General features: G+C 37.6%; 1 protein-coding gene across 1 annotated transcript in view; it reads left to right on the forward strand.

The window, feature by feature from the left end:
* Positions 1–15,888, forward strand: part of CDC14B (cell division cycle 14B) — a 97,667-nt gene that overhangs the window by 27,514 nt on the left and 54,265 nt on the right. The window lies entirely within an intron of this gene.

Consider the following 15,888-nt stretch of genomic DNA (forward strand, 5'->3'; position numbering starts at 1 on the left):
CGATGGAGCTACCCAGGTGCCCCGTTTGTCTAAAATATTTTATAGACCGATTATACAGTCTACATATGTGGACAGCCGTTAATTTCACCAATGAGAGCCCTTTCTAACAACTATTATTTTGATTAACAAAGTACTCATTTTACCAATAAAAACCACTTGGCATTCAGTAGTTTCATTATAAATTTTCCAGATACATGGTTAACAGAAAAGCTGTATCATCTCTGGAATGTGGTTTTCCTGCAAAATGCTATCTTTGGAGTATGAGTTTCTGATAAGAGCAACTGCCCCTAGATCAACTGATTGTCCCACAGTGTAGCTTAAGCCAAATTGTGTACATTTTGAACTTGTCTATGCAGTTTGAAAGCAAATTTAACAATAACCCAGTGCCATTATATAAAACAAAAGATTTCATCTGTATAATGCACTCTACCTTCTGATAGATGTAGTAAATATATTAGAAGTCTCAGATAAGAGTAACTTTACAAGATTCAAAGACAAAGAAAACTAGAGTCTAGAACTATTAATTTTGCTTTTTTTTTACATAGCCAGAGAGCATGTGAGACTGAGGGCTGGAGAGATTCCCCCACCCACTCCCCACCCCAGCCCCCCAGTGATATAAATTTCAGAGCCTCTGTTTTAAAGAGAAGGGCCAAAGAGCTTGATAGAGCTGTCTTATCTTTGCCACCCCTTAGCATCTCCCCATAGAGTGCTCTGAGAGTCAAACAATTTTGAATCTCTAGCCCAGGGATGAAGGATAGACTAAGATAAAGAAGGATGGTGAAAGGCAGCTGGCAGGGATTACTAACTCATTCTTCCAGTTAAGAGTGCTAGGCTAGTTACTAATGCTTTATTTAAACTGATGTTGGCCCTGGGACAGTAGATCTTGTCCTGACTGAAAATAGCTGTTGTTTGGGTACTTATTAACAGGGAATTAGGCCACCCAGGTTGAGAGGGAGATGATCTGGAAAGATGATGAGAGCCCCCTCCCCCCCATCCCTTCCTTACTCCTCAGAAGACTGTATTTTAAATAACGTATAAACTAAGTAAAAATGACTTACTTTTAAATGTTCTTAAAGACATAAGTAATAACTATAAAATAACTATTTCTTTCCCCGCCCCCCAATTCCAGTTCCTTTTCTGTAAACGAACTGTTTGGTTGGGTATCCCAGTTGCTTTTCTGTTTTCATATGTGTAAATTTGCTTATAGAGATACTGCTTTGTTTCACTGTTTTTACATATATCTGTTGTTTGTCTAGATTTTTAAAAAATAATTTATCTTTGTAGTACTTGTGGCGAGATTTCATAGTGCTCCTCCTCATTAATTTTATATCACAGTATGACTTAATTTTAGTTTATGTAATTATTCTGTTTTGATAGCAATTGTTATTTCCATTTAGTTTTACTGCAGACAGTGCATTAGTAAACATCTTCACAAATGCTTCTTAGTGCTCATATGCTAGCATTTCTCTGAGGTAGACATCAAGAAGGGGGACCGGCTGGGTCAAGGAATATGTGCATAACAGACACTGCCAGACTGCCCTCCAGAATGCCTTATTTGTATAAAAGTAACAAGTTCCCCACAACCTTTCCCTAATTGATGCCAGCATTTATTTATTTATAATAAATAATTTAAATAATTATTTATTAAAATTATTAAAATTATATTATAAATAATATAATAAATAAAATTTTTAATAGACTTTATTTGTTTATTTGACAGAGAGGCAGGCAGAGAGAGAGAGAGGAGGAAGCAGACTCCCTGCTGACCTGAGAGCCCGAAATGGGACTCGATTCCAGGACCCTGAGATCATGACCTGAGCCAAAGACAGAGGCTTAACCCACTGAGCCATATTTTAAATACCAGTATTTAAAATATTTTTCCGATTTGATGGTGTGAAACAGGATTAGTTTTATAATTTTTATTTTTTGAATAACTAATTACGTTAAACATCTCACATGGTTTTTTTGTCATTTGTATTTAGTTTTCTGACTTGCCTTTTTATATTTAATTCCGTTTTCTGTTGGACTGTTTGCAATTTTCATAGGCATTTTTTTTTTTTTTTTAAGATTTTATTTATTTATTTGACAGAGAGAAATCACAAGTAGATGGAGAGGCAGGCAGAGAGAGAGAGAGGGAAGCAGGCTCTCTGCCGAGCAGAGAGCCCGATGCGGGACCCGATTCCAGGACCCTGAGATCATGACCTGAGCCGAAGGCAGCGGCTTAAACTACTGAGCCACCCAGGCGCCCCATCATAGGCATTTTTTTAAAAGATTTTATTTATTTGACACAGAGAGAGATCACAAGTAGGCAGAGAGGCAGGCAGAGAGAAAGGGGGAAGCAGGCTCCCTGCTGAGCAAAGAGCCCGATGTGGGGCTCAGTCCCAGCACTCTGAGACCATGACCTGAGCCAAACACAGAGGCTTAACCTTCTGAGCCACCCAGGAGCCCCTATAGGCATTTAAAAAAAAAAAAAAAAAAGTTTATTTATTTATTTGACAGAGAGAGAGAGAGAGAACACAGAAGCAGGGGGAATGGCAGAGGGAGAGGGAGAAGCAGGCTCCCCACACCTGCAATCATGACCTGAGACAAAGTCAAATGCTTAACCATGTGAGCCACCCAGGCGCCCCTTTCATAGGCATTTTTTAATATTTATTTTATATATATATATTTATATTTTGTTACATAAGTCACAAATATTTTCTTCCAGTCAGCTGCTTTTTTTAAAAGCAATTTTTTAGATTTATAGAAACATTGCAAAGATAGTACAGAGAGTTCCTGTATAGTCTTCACAAGTTTCAGTTTCTTCCAACTTTACCCTCTGCATTAGTCACCTTGGGCTGCCAAAATAAATACACAGACTTGGTGGTTTAAACAACAATAATCGATTTTTTTTTTTTTTTTCCCGGTTCTGGATGTTGGAAGTCCCAAGATTAAGGAGCCACCAGGGTTGGTTTGGGTGAAGCCTCTCTTCCTAGCTTGCTGTGACTTCACATGGCTTTTACTCTTTGTGTGCACAGAGAGAAAGACCCATCTCTGGTATCTCTTCTACTTCTTTTTCGTCCTTCCTTCCTTCCTTCCTTCCTTTTTTAGTCTTTCAGATTTTACTTATTTGAGAGAGAGAGAGCAGGGGAAGAGGGATAGCAGACTCTGCGATGAATGCAGATCCAAACGCAGAGCTCGATCTCACGATCCTGAGATTATGACCTGAGCTGAAACCAAGAGTCAGATGCTTAACAGAGTGAGCCACCCAGGTGTCCCTCTTCCAATTCTTTTTTTTTTTTTTTTTTTTAAAGATTTTATTTATTTATTTGACAGAGAGAAATTACAAGTACACTGAGAGGCAGGCAGAGAGAGAGAGAAGGAAGCAGGCTCCCCGCTGAGCAGAGAGCCCGATGCGGGACTCGATCCCAGGACCCTGAGACCATGACCTGAGCCGAAGGCAGCGGCTTAACCCACTGAGCCACCCAGGCGCCCCCCTCTTCCAATTCTTAAAAGGACTTTAGTTCTTTTACTCTAGGGCACCATCTTTATGACCTCGTTTAATTACTTTCTTAAAGTCCCTATCTCCAATATAGTCCTAATAGGGGATAAGGCTTCAAGATAGGCGAATACAATTGAGTCTCTACATCATCTTGAAGTACTGTGGTATATTAGGACTCCAACACTGGTATGTTGCTATTAAGTATATGCTAGACTTTATTCAGATACCCACAGTTTTTCCATTAATGTCCTTTTTCTATTTCAGGATTCATTCTAGGCTACTATATTGTTTTTGTTGTCATCTTCTTAGTCATCTTAGTCTTTGACAATTTCCTTGAGAGTTTTGGGGAGTACTGGTCAGGCATTTTGTAGAATGTTTTTAAGGTGTGTTTGATATTTTCTAATGATTACACTGGGTTTTGGAATGAATACCACAGCAAAGTGGCCTTCTTAGCACATCATATGAGGGGGTACATGAAATCCACATGACAGCCCTGGTTAATTATGACCACTTGGGTTAAAGTAATGTTGGCCAGGTTTCTCCTCTGTTAAGTTGCCATTTTCCCCTTTCCATAGTATATTCTTTAGAAGCAAGTCATTAAGTTCATGCAAAGAGGGGAGGGATTAAGCTCCACCTCTTGGAGGAAACTATCTACATATTTTATTTGGAATTCTTCTGTAAGGAAGGTTTGGCTCTTCTCCATTTATTTAATCACTTACTTGTATCAGCATTTGTGCATATTTATTTTATACATGGAGTTAAAATACAATATTATGTACTTATTTTGTATAAGTACTTATTTTGCAATTTTTTTCAGGTTGGCTACAGTATTCTTCTCTCCCCCCACCCCCTTTCTAAAAAATAGCTTATGGTGTCTTCTGTAAATTTATCAAATCCTTTCTCTTTATAGCTTTTGCATTTTGTGTTTTAGTTTAAGACTTTTCTTAAATATCTGAGGATAAGTATAAGGATAGGCTAGATTATGTTGTGATTACAACTCCAAAATCTTAGTGGAATTTAACCAGCAAAGGTTTATTTTGTGTTCATGACACATACCTATCACTGATTAGGTAAGATCTGTTCTAAATCTACTTACTCTTGTGACCCAGGCTCGTGGAGCACAGCTAGTACATATATAACTTTTTATTGAGTATGACATAAGTGAACTCATATATTTTAATAATATACACATGTAATAGTAATACATAGTACACAGTAATACAAAGAAATGTGCACTTAAGGAACAACTTGATAGACAGCTTGTGTACATCATGGGTAAATAACTAGCATACAGACTGAGAAACAGAACATCACCATATCCCAGAAACTACCCCTTTGTAGCCTTTCCTAATCACTAACTCTTCCAAGGATAATCCAAATTTTTATTGCCAAAGATTTGTCTTGTTTTAAAATCTATATAAATGGAATTATATGTACTCTTTTGTGTCTGGCTACTTTCACTAAACAGTGTGTTTGTGAGGGTCATCTGTGATAATTGTGCGTGGCTGTAGTTCATTCATTCTTATGTTATTTAATATGCCATTGTAAGCAAGTATCACAGTGTTTCAGTCTACTGTTTCTGAATATCGGTTTGTTTTCAGTCATTTCAAATGATTCTATGAACCTCTTTTTTATCTTTCTTAGTGAATATGTTTTTGTTGTATATATATATACATCTAGAAGTAGAATTACTAAATCAAAATGTGTGATGTTCATTTTTTATGGACACTCATAGTTTTTTTTTTTTTTTTTAAAGATTTTATTTATTTATTTGACAGAGAGAGATCACAAGTAGGCAGAGAGGCAGGCAGAGAGAGAGAGAGGAGGAAGCAGGCTCCCTGCTGAGCAGAGAGCCCGATGCGGGACTCGATCCCAGGACCCTGAGATCATGACCTGAGCCGAAGGCAGCAGCTTAACCCACTGAGCCACCCAGGCGCCCTTTTTTGTTTTTTTTAAAGATTTATCCATTTTGGAGGGGGGAGGGGAAGGGCAGAGGGAAAGAATCTCAAGGAGGAGACTCCCTGCTGAGCGCAGAGCTAGATGCAGGGGCTGGATCTCACCAACCTGAGATCTGACCTCAGCAGAAATCAGCAGTCAGAGGCTTCACTGACTGAGCCACCTAGGTGCCCCATCTTTTTTGTTGTTGTTGTTTTTTAAAGATTTATTTATTTATTGGAGCAGGGAGTGGGAGGAGAGGGAAAGAACTCCAAGCAGACTCTGCCAAGTGCAGAGCCTAAGGTGGGGCTCTATCCCTCAGCCCCAAGACCACACCTGAGCTGAAACCAAGAATTAGACACCCAACCAACTGAGCCACCCAGGCACCCCTTGACACTGCCAGTTTTCTAAAATGGTTTGTGTTATGGCTATAATCTTGAGTGCTGCTGGTCAGAGGGAAGGAAAATTCTGCAGGGTTTTGTACCATCAAGTTAATGGGCCAGCCTAAAAGCAATATATATCTCACCTCTGCTATTTAACTATAAGGGAGTCAGGATATGCAGTCCTCCATCCTGTGGAGAACCAGAATTCCTATGTTCAGCTTTTTAATCAGGTACAGTTTATTTTTTCATGAGTAGTGGTGACAAGTAGACATTTTGTAGGCAGATCATTTTCTTCAGATTTTTGTTTAACCATATTCTACAGATTTTAATATTAATTCTTATTTTTTAAAAATTTTATTTATTTATTTGTCAGAGAGTGACCACAAGCAGGCAGAATGGCAGGCAGAGGCAGAGAGAGAAGCAGGCTCCCTGCTGGGCAAGGAGCCTGATACGGGACTTGATCCCAGGACCCCCAGGATCATGACCTGAGCCAAAGGCAGTGGCCCAACCCATTGAGCTACCCAGGCGTCCCTAATATGAATTCTTATTGACATTAATATTAAATAGCTGTGTTGAATTCTGTTGTAATTTCTCTGTGTTGCACATTATTTAGAGATAGATTTGTTGTGTTATCCTTTCATCAGTAAGTTTCTAGTATTATATTTTGGTCATTGCGTGGCTGTATGTATGGTTTCTGCTTTCTGGAAGTTCTTGTGATTTCCTTGTGACCTTGACACATGATGACTTAAGTGCATATCCTATTTGCAAAGTTTACGTTCTCTGTTAGAAACAGTATTCTGTATTTACTAGATCAAACTTCTAATTACTTATTTTTTGGAGGTATGTTAGTGTTTTATGATTATGGATTTATTAATTTCTCCTATTTTCACTAGTTTTGTTTTATGGATTTTAAATCCGTTGTCATAAGATGTATGTTGTTGTAATCTCTTGGTAGTTATATATTTAATTATGAAACATCTTCATCTTTTTTTTTTTTTTTTAAAGATTTTATTTATTTGTGAGAGAGAGAGAGAGAGGGAGAGAGAGCGAGCACAGGCACAGGGCAGACAGAAACAGAGGGAGAAGCAGGCTCCCCGGTGAGCAAGGAGCCCGATGCGGGACTCGATCCCAGGACGCTGGTATCATGACCTGAGCCGAAGGCAGCTGCTTAACCAACTGAGCCACCCAGGCGTCCCAACATCTTCATCTTTTTATTTCTTTTTGGTGTGAATTCTACAGGCATACCTCGGAGATCTTTGCAGGCTCAGTTCTAGACTACTGCAATACAGTGAATATCACAATAAAGCAAATCAAATGAACTCTTTGGTTTCCCAGGGCATATAAATGTTATGTTAGCTATATAGTCCAATTCTTAAGTATGCAGTAGCATTATATCTAAGAAACCAATGTGTATACCTTAGTTAAAAAATACTTTATTGCTAAAAAATGCTAACCATCATCTGAGCTTTAAGTGAGCCAAAATCTTTTTGCTAGTGGAGAGTCTTGCCTCGATGTGGATGGCTGCTGACTGATCATGGTGGTAGTTTTGAAGGTTGAGTGGCTGTGGCAGTTTCTTAAAATAGGACAACAGTGAGGTTTGCCCCATTGATTGACTCTTCTTTTCAGGAATGGTTTCTCCATAACATGCAGTACTGTTTGATAGCATTTTACTAGCAGAATTTCTTTCAAAATTGGAGTCAGTCCTCTAAAACCCTGCTGGCTGCTTATATCAACTGTTACATAATATTCTAAATCCTTTGATTTAATTTCAGCAGTCTTCACAGCATCTTCACCAGGAGTAGATCCATCTCAAGAAACTGTTTGTGTTGCTCATCCATAAGGATCAAGTCCTTATCCATTTGCAGCAATCCAGTCACATCTCCAGGTTCCACTTCTAAATCTAGTTCTTTTGCTATTCCATCACATCTGCAGTTAACTTCTTCCAAGTCATGAACCCCTGAAAGTCATCCATGAGGTTGAAATCAGTTTCTTCCAAACTCCTGTTTATGTTGGTATTTGACCTCTTCCCATGAATCATGAATGTTCTTAATGGCATCTAGAATGGTGAATCCTTCCTAGAAGGTTTTTGATTTACTTTGCCCAGATCTATAGGAGGAACCATTATGTATGACAGCTATATGTATATAGCTTTGCAAAATGTATTTCTTAAATAATTTTGACTTGAAAGTCAAAATGATTCCTTGACTGTGGATGTTTTGGTAGCAGGTATGAACATGTTTATCTCATTGTACATCTCCCATGAGTGCTCTTGAGTGACCAGGAACATTGTCAATGAGCATTGATATTTTGAAAGGATCTTTTTCTCTGAGCAGTAGGTCTCAACATTGGACTTAAAATATCCAGTAAACCATACTCTATAAACAGATGTGCTGCCATCCAAGCTTTGTTTTTCCGTTTGTAGAGCACAGGCAGAGTAGATTTAGCATAATTCTCAAGGGCCCTAGGATAGTCAGAATGGTAAAGGAACATTAGCTTCAACTGAAAGTTACCATTTATGTTAGCCCTTAATAAGAGAGTCAGCCTATCCTTTGAAGTTTTGAAGCCAGGCATTGACTAGCTATGAAAGTCCTAAATGACATCTTCCAATAGAAGGCTGTTTCATCTATGTTGAAAATCTGTTGAGTATAGCCCTCTTCATTAATGACCTTAGCTCGATCTCCTGGATAATTTGCTGCTTCACCTTGTACTTGTATGTCATGGAGATGGCTTCTTTCTGTTAACTTTATGAACCAACCTCTGCTAGCTTCAGACTTTCCTGCTGTAGTTTACCCATTTCTCTCAGCCTTCACAGAATTGGAGAGATGGTGCCTTGCTTTGGCTTAGGCATTGGCCTAAGGGAATGTTATGACTAGTGCGATCTTCTATCCATATCCGAAAAACTTTCCCCAAATCCGCAATAAGGCTGTCTCACTTTTATTATCATTAATGTTTTCACTGGAGTAGCACTTTTTATTTTCTTTAAGAACTTTTTCTTTGCATTCACAACTCTGCTTTTTGTGTAAGAGGCCTAGCTTTCAGCTTATCTTGGCTTTTGACATGCCCTCTTCACCAAACTTAGTGATCTCTACCTTTGGGTTTAAAGTGAAAGATGTGTAATTCTTCCTTTCACTCGAACATTTAGAGGCCAATTCCAATATTGTTGTTTCTCAGGCATAAGGGAGGCCTGAGGAGGAGGAAGAGAGATGGGGAAAAGGCTAGTTGGTGGAGTGGACAGAATATACACATTTATCGATTAAGTTTACCATCTTATATGGATGTGGTTTGTGGTATCCCAAAACAATTACAATAGTGACATCAAAGATCACAGCTCACCATAACATATATAATAATGAAAATGTTTGATGTAATTGTAAGAATTACCCAGATGTGACACACAGACACAAAGTGAGCAAAGGCTGTTGGAAAAAATGGCTCCAAGAGATTGCTTAATGCCATGTTGCCATAAACCTTCAATTTGCAAATATTGTAGTATCTGTGAAGTGCAATAAATGGGGTACCATATTCTATCCTTTCATTTAAATGAAATTCCTATAGGCTTTGTTTTAGTAGTCTTTATTAAACAGTATATACTTCTAAAATCAATATGAAAGTCTTAAAGAGGAATTTAAGTGTTTTATACTTTATTAATATATTCGGACTTACTCTTAACATCTCACTCTGTTTTCTGTTTGTCATATTTTTCTTAGCTGTTTGGTGCCTTGATCACATTTTCTTAGTTTTATTTTCTCTTGCTCTAGTGATTTGGAAGGTAGGAAATCCTTCATAGTTCTAATGGCTTCCTTTTAAAAAATTCATTTATAAAATATTTCAGAAATACAGGTGAGTATGGAGACTACTGTAACATTGGGGGAAGATGTTGGGATCTCTTCAGATACAATTACTCTTTTCCCTACCTTAGTTCCAGACCGATTGATACAGGAACATGGGAATTACACAGATAAAGTTTAAAATGTAGGCATTATTACTGGTAAAATTATGGGACTTGGTTTATATCTGTGTGCATTTAGATCTGCAGGCAACTGGAATTACTTATGTAAGCAGTCACTGGCTAATTGGACAACCAGCTACAAGGATAAATTCCAGATGGTGCATCTGCTAACTGATGGAGGCTCTGTCATCCTGGATCTTTGGATGACTATGTCATCCACCCCCCTACCAATAATGCACATGTAGCACCAACAAGAAATAAGCCTCTGTTGGAGTAAACTAGAACATTAAGATTTCAGGGTTAGTTGTTGCCATAGCCTTTCCTGAGCAACCATCTCAGTTCATCACAAAGCATAGCATAGACTAAAACCGTCCTTATACTCACAGGTCCTAAAAAGAAGAGTGAGAAAGGACAGTTAGGTTTCTTCTTTTGTGAATTTCTTATTCCCATATTCTGCCCATATCTTTATCTTTTTTCTCTTTGACTTATAGTGGATCGTAAATTCTGATACTAATCATCTTTTGCTTTTATGCATTGTACCTGTCTTCTAGTGTGTGAATTATCTTTTTAAATTTTGTTTATGAGGGGGCGCCTGGGTGGCTCAGTCATTAAGTGTCTGCTTTCGGCTCAGGTCATGATCCCAGGGTTCTGGGATCGAGCCCCGCATCAGGCTCCCTTTAAGCGGGAAGCCTGTTTCTCTCCCTCCCACTCCCCCTGCTTGTGTTCCCTCTCTCACTGTGTCTCTGTCAAATAAATAAAATCTTTTTTTTTTTTTTTTTAAGATTTTATTTATTTATTTGACAGAGAGAAAGATCACAAGTAGGCAGAGAGGCAGGCAGAGGAAGAGGGGGAAGCAGGCTCCCTGCTGAGCAGAGAGCCCGATGCGAGGCTGTATCCCAGGACCCTGAGATCATGACCTGAGCCAAAGGCAGTGGCTTAACCCATTAGGCCACCCAGGTGCCCAAATAAATAAAATCTTTAAAAAGAAAAAATTTTTTGTTTATGGGATCTTGTACTGAACAAAGCATCAAATCTTTACGTGACCAAATTTCTTAAACTTTTGCTTTATAGTTGGTACTTTTTATGTTTTGTTCTTTAAAAAATCCATCCCTTTGCTTTTGTTTTTCCATATTTTCTTTAAAAACTTTTCAAACTTTATTCTCAAATCTAAGATTTTAATCCACCTGAGATTTTTTTTTCTTCTTTGGGGCTAGGTGGCATATGACGTGAGATCAGATCTTCTCCCTCCTGCTGTCTCTGACAGTATACACACCCAGTTATCCCCATACCATGTATTGAATATTCTTAATTTTCCTACTGATCTGTAATTCCATCTCTGGAATTTCCATGTATATGTGGCCTCTTTCTGGGCTCTTGTCTTTACCTTTTGTCTATTCTTGTCTGTGTCAGATTATTTTAAGTTTTACTATTTTTTAAAAAATATTTTATTTATTTATTTGCCAGAGACAGCGTGTACACAGGTAGAGGGAGAGGTAGGCTCCATGCTGAGAAAGGAGCCTGATGTGGGACTCGAACCCAAAGCACGACCTGATCAGAAGGCAGACACTCAACTGACTGAGCCACCCAGATGTCTCCCCTTACCTTTTCATTTTCAAAGTGGTCTCAGTTCTTCTTGGCCCTGTGATCTCCTGGATTAATTTTAGGATCAGCTTGTCAGATTCCACAAAAAGCTCTATTGAGAATTTAATAAGAATTGCCTTTATTTTGAGGGTAATCACCATCTTTTGATAGTGGACCTTCCCAATTATAAATCTGCTGTATCTTCCCATATATTCATAGAGGATATACACTTGTTTTTTTCTATTGTATTTCATAGTTGGTTATTACAGATATTTAGAAAAAAGTGTTGGGTTTTGTATGTTAACCATCTATATCTAGAAACTGCAGAAGTTTATTAGGTTATTTAATAGTTTGCCTACAGATTCTCTTGTATTTTTTAGGAAAATAATGATTGTCTGTAAATAAGGACAGCTGGCTCCTTTCCAATTCTTCTCTCTGGTTTCTTTTTCTTTGGCATTATCTAGAACCTCCAGTTATTATAATGATAGGAGTTGTTGTCTTTTTTTTTTTTTTTTTAATTTCAGGGAGAGGCTTACAAATTAAAGCATGAAGTATAATATTTGGTAGAGGTATTTGGAAGATACACTTTATCAGGTTAAGGACATTCTCCTTTAGGGTCATTATACAAAGACTTAATTGGAACTGACTTGGTTTTAATGATTCCTTTTTCTGTATTTTATGAGATAATCATGTGGCTTTCTTCTGTAATCTGTTCATGATTATAGGGTTTTATTTGTTTGTTTTTGTTTTTTAAATGATGAGTCAGCCACTGGGAAGGTGTTCTTTTCATATGCCATTGACTGTATACTTTTCTGAATTGGCTATTTATAGCCTTTGTAGAGTTTTCTTTTCTTTTTTTTTAAAGATTTTATTTATTTATTTGTCAGAGAAAGAGCGAGTGAGAGCAAGCACAGGCAGACAGAGTGGCAGGCAGAGTCAGAGGGAGAAGCAGGCTCCCCGTGGAGCAAGGAGCCCGATGTGGGACTCGATCCCATGACGCTGGGATGATGACCTGAGCTGAAGGCAGCTGCTTAACCAACTGAGCCACCCAGGCGTCCCTAGAGTTTTATTTTCTGTTAGGTTGTTATATTGCTTTGTAGGTAATTTTTATCTGTTGTGATGATTAACTCTTTATTATATATTTTCCCCTAAGTCTGTTTTTTTTCCTGTATGACCTGAGTTTTGTGTCATGCTTGAAAATTCACCATTTAAAAAAAATATTTATTTATTTATTTGACAGAGAGAGAGAACGAGATAGCCTTGGGATCATGACCTGAGCCAAAGACAGATGCTTAGCCAACTGAGCCACCCAGGAACCCCTGAAATTCCCCATTTAAATTATAAAACTATTCAGTATATTTTAATAGTTATCTGACATCTTTTTAAAAATTATATAATCTTTTTTTTTCTATATTATACGTAGGATGGGAATCTCACTCTCTTTTTATACATGTAGATATTTGCCTCTTATTTGTGACTGACTTGAAGTATCATTTTCCTCATTTACTAAGTTTTCATATATGCCTAGGTCCATATTTATCTTTTGCTGTTCTAAAATCATACTGTTTTAATTATTCATGCTTTATATTAGGGCAAGTCTCTGAGGCAGGGATTTTAGAAATCTCAGGCTTCAATCTAGTGTCCTGTTCTAATTCTGCTACTTTACCACAGGTTTTGGGACCTTGCTTATTAGGTTAGTCACTTTGCTTCTTTAAGGGGTTAGGTTTCATTTCCTGAAAAATACGGATAGTAGCAATAGTAGTATCTACCTCATAGGTTGTAATGAGCTTATATTAATACAATACCTGGCACTAAATTCTCAATAATAGCTTGCTGTCATGGTTTTCTTTTTTTTAAATCCATGCTTTCATTAACATTCTTCCTCTGCTCCCCTTGGTCATTTCTTCCCTTCAAAGATGCATGACTAATATAGATGAGAGCTTGATGTCTGTTGCCTTCTCTCTCAGGTGGAGACTGGTTTATTTTTTTTTACCTGTTCTCTTTTGTTCCACAGGTATAAGCATCTTCCTTTCTGCTTTTCTTGTGGTGAGATCCCTTATACTGTAGGGAAGCTGCTTATGTCTCTAGCTGCTCTGCCAGGATCTGTGAAGTCAGTTCAGTTCCAGGGGTAAAGAGAAATAGTAGAAAGTCCATTGTGTCTATTATGTCCAAGTAGAGTTTTTAAAATTTTCTTTTTTAAAAAGTGGTATATACTGGGCGCCTGGGTGGCTCAGTGGGTTAAGCCGCTGCCTTCGGCTCAGGTCATGATCTCAGGGTCCTGGGATCGAGTCCCGCATCGGGCTCTCTGCTCAGCAGGGAGCCTGCTTCCTTTCTCTCTCTCTCTGCCTGCCTCTCTGCCTACTTGTGATCTCTCTCTGTTGAATAAATAAATAAAATCTTAAAAAAAAAAAGTGGTATATACTGTTTTATCAGTGCCACCTGACTCCTATATATATTTCTCACTTGGTTTAGATCATAGCCCTCTGTTTGATTGATTATCCCCAAATATCTACAGTTGTTATGCAGGAGAATGTTTTTCATTTATTTAACATAGTTATTAAAGGAAGAATTAGCAAATTGGAGGCCAAAAAGCCAAGTCAAAACAAACAACTTTGGCATGAGGATGTTGAAAGTTTTTGTTAGCATTTTAAAATGGTGAGATTTTATTTCCTTCTACTGTTATCATGTTATCCAGAGAAGAAAGAGAGGCAACATTATATGACAGGCATATATAGGCAAGAAGATTTATTACTTTACATCTTTGGTTTTCTGTTTTTGACAACAGAACCGTTAAGTGGAAGATATGTGGGTTTACAGTAGGTTTATATTTTAATCATGAACCTTTAAGCAAAACTTTCTAAAGACCCCTGTTTCTAGCTCCAGGTTTCTAATAAATAGCTCTCATCTTAGCACTCTAGTCTCTGTAACAGGTTATTGCAATATCCTAACAATAGAGTATTGAGAATATATTCTACAAGGATAATTGGACATCAAAAACCAGTGATTCTTTTTTTCTTCCCTGTAATAATAAACATCTCTTTCCACTTCCTTCTAGGTATACTCAGTTTTACTTGGATTTGTTAAAAGAAACTCGATTTCAAGATATATGTAGGTAGAAATCAAAAGAAGTTACTAACTAGTTCTCTTCTTTAAATGTGCACAAAGGACATTTTCCAGGTTGCCTTGTACTGTGCTTACCATGTTTTGTATCTTGATGAAGAGTCAGCTTTGGAAAAACGCTGTTAGCTTGCAAGTTCACTTTTCAAAGCTTCATAATTTTGAACAGGTAATATATGGTACAGAATTTGAAAGTTTTTAGAAAGGCATAAATCTCACTTACCCTTCTGTGTTTCTGAACACCCAGGTTCCCTCTGTAAGACATCCACTACTACCAGTTTCTTGTATTCCTTCTGGATATTTGCTATGCGAGATTTCATGTACAGTCATACAAATGAGTATATATACTATACATACACTATGGTAGTATTTAAATAGGAGCCTATCTTGGCAATCTTTTTTTTTTTTTAATATTTTATTTATTTGAGTGAGAGAGAGATGTACAAGAAGGGTGGGGAAGGGAGGGGTAGATGGAGAAGCAGATTCCCCACTAAGCTGGGACTCCTATGTAGGGCTCCAACCTGGGACCCTGGGATCATGACCTGAGCTGAAGGTACTGCTTAACCATCTGAGCCACCTAGATGCCCCCTGTCTTGGCAGTCTTGCCAGTTTTCAGTCTTGAACATTTTGCCAAATTACCCTTCCTTGCCTTTCAAGGAGGTTGTCCCAGTTTATATTCCTATCCATAGAAAATGTGAAAGTGCCTGTTTCCCTACAGACTCACCAATAGGATGCCTTATCAAACTCTTTTGATTTTTGCCAGTCAGAAGGCAAAATAGTACCTTGTAGTTTCAGTTTGTATTTTGAAGTTCAGCATCAAGATGAGATGAATTTTAAAAATATTTTTCCAGTTTATCTCTTGACTATGTTTATTTGACATGAAGACCATTTTAAAAATGTGTATCAATTTAGTAGTTAATTCTCTTATGGCTTTTAGATTTTGTTTCATTTAGAAAGGCCTAGTCGGAGAGCACAGAAATAATTCATTGTTTTTTTTTTTACATTTAAAGCCTTTGATCCCTCCAGAAATTTTAGAATAAGGTTAGGAGGTATACAGGCTTACTTTTGAGGCAAATATGTATATACTGTAATATAATGTGTATGTTTGTATTGAGACTATAAGTAATTTAGGGGAAGGAGTTGTGACTGTATTGCTTTTCTCTGTAAGGGAGAGTCATTGCAAATTTTTTCATGGATAAAACAATAGTTTTTCTGTAGGAAATTTGGAAAAAGAACAAGGGGAAACGAAAACCAGCCACGGCCCCTGCACCAATATATGTAACAAAATCCGGACCATACACACACTGTATCATAATTTTTTTTCACTTGAGACTAAACAGTTAAACAGATTTAGAAAATACTTTAAATGGATGCTTCATATTGTATTGATGCTTCATATTTTGTCCGAATATTTTTCAACCATCCTAGGGCTTTCCTGAGGC

This window comes from Mustela erminea, chromosome 12, assembly GCF_009829155.1.
Source record: "Mustela erminea isolate mMusErm1 chromosome 12, mMusErm1.Pri, whole genome shotgun sequence".
NCBI lineage: Eukaryota > Metazoa > Chordata > Mammalia > Carnivora > Mustelidae > Mustela > Mustela erminea.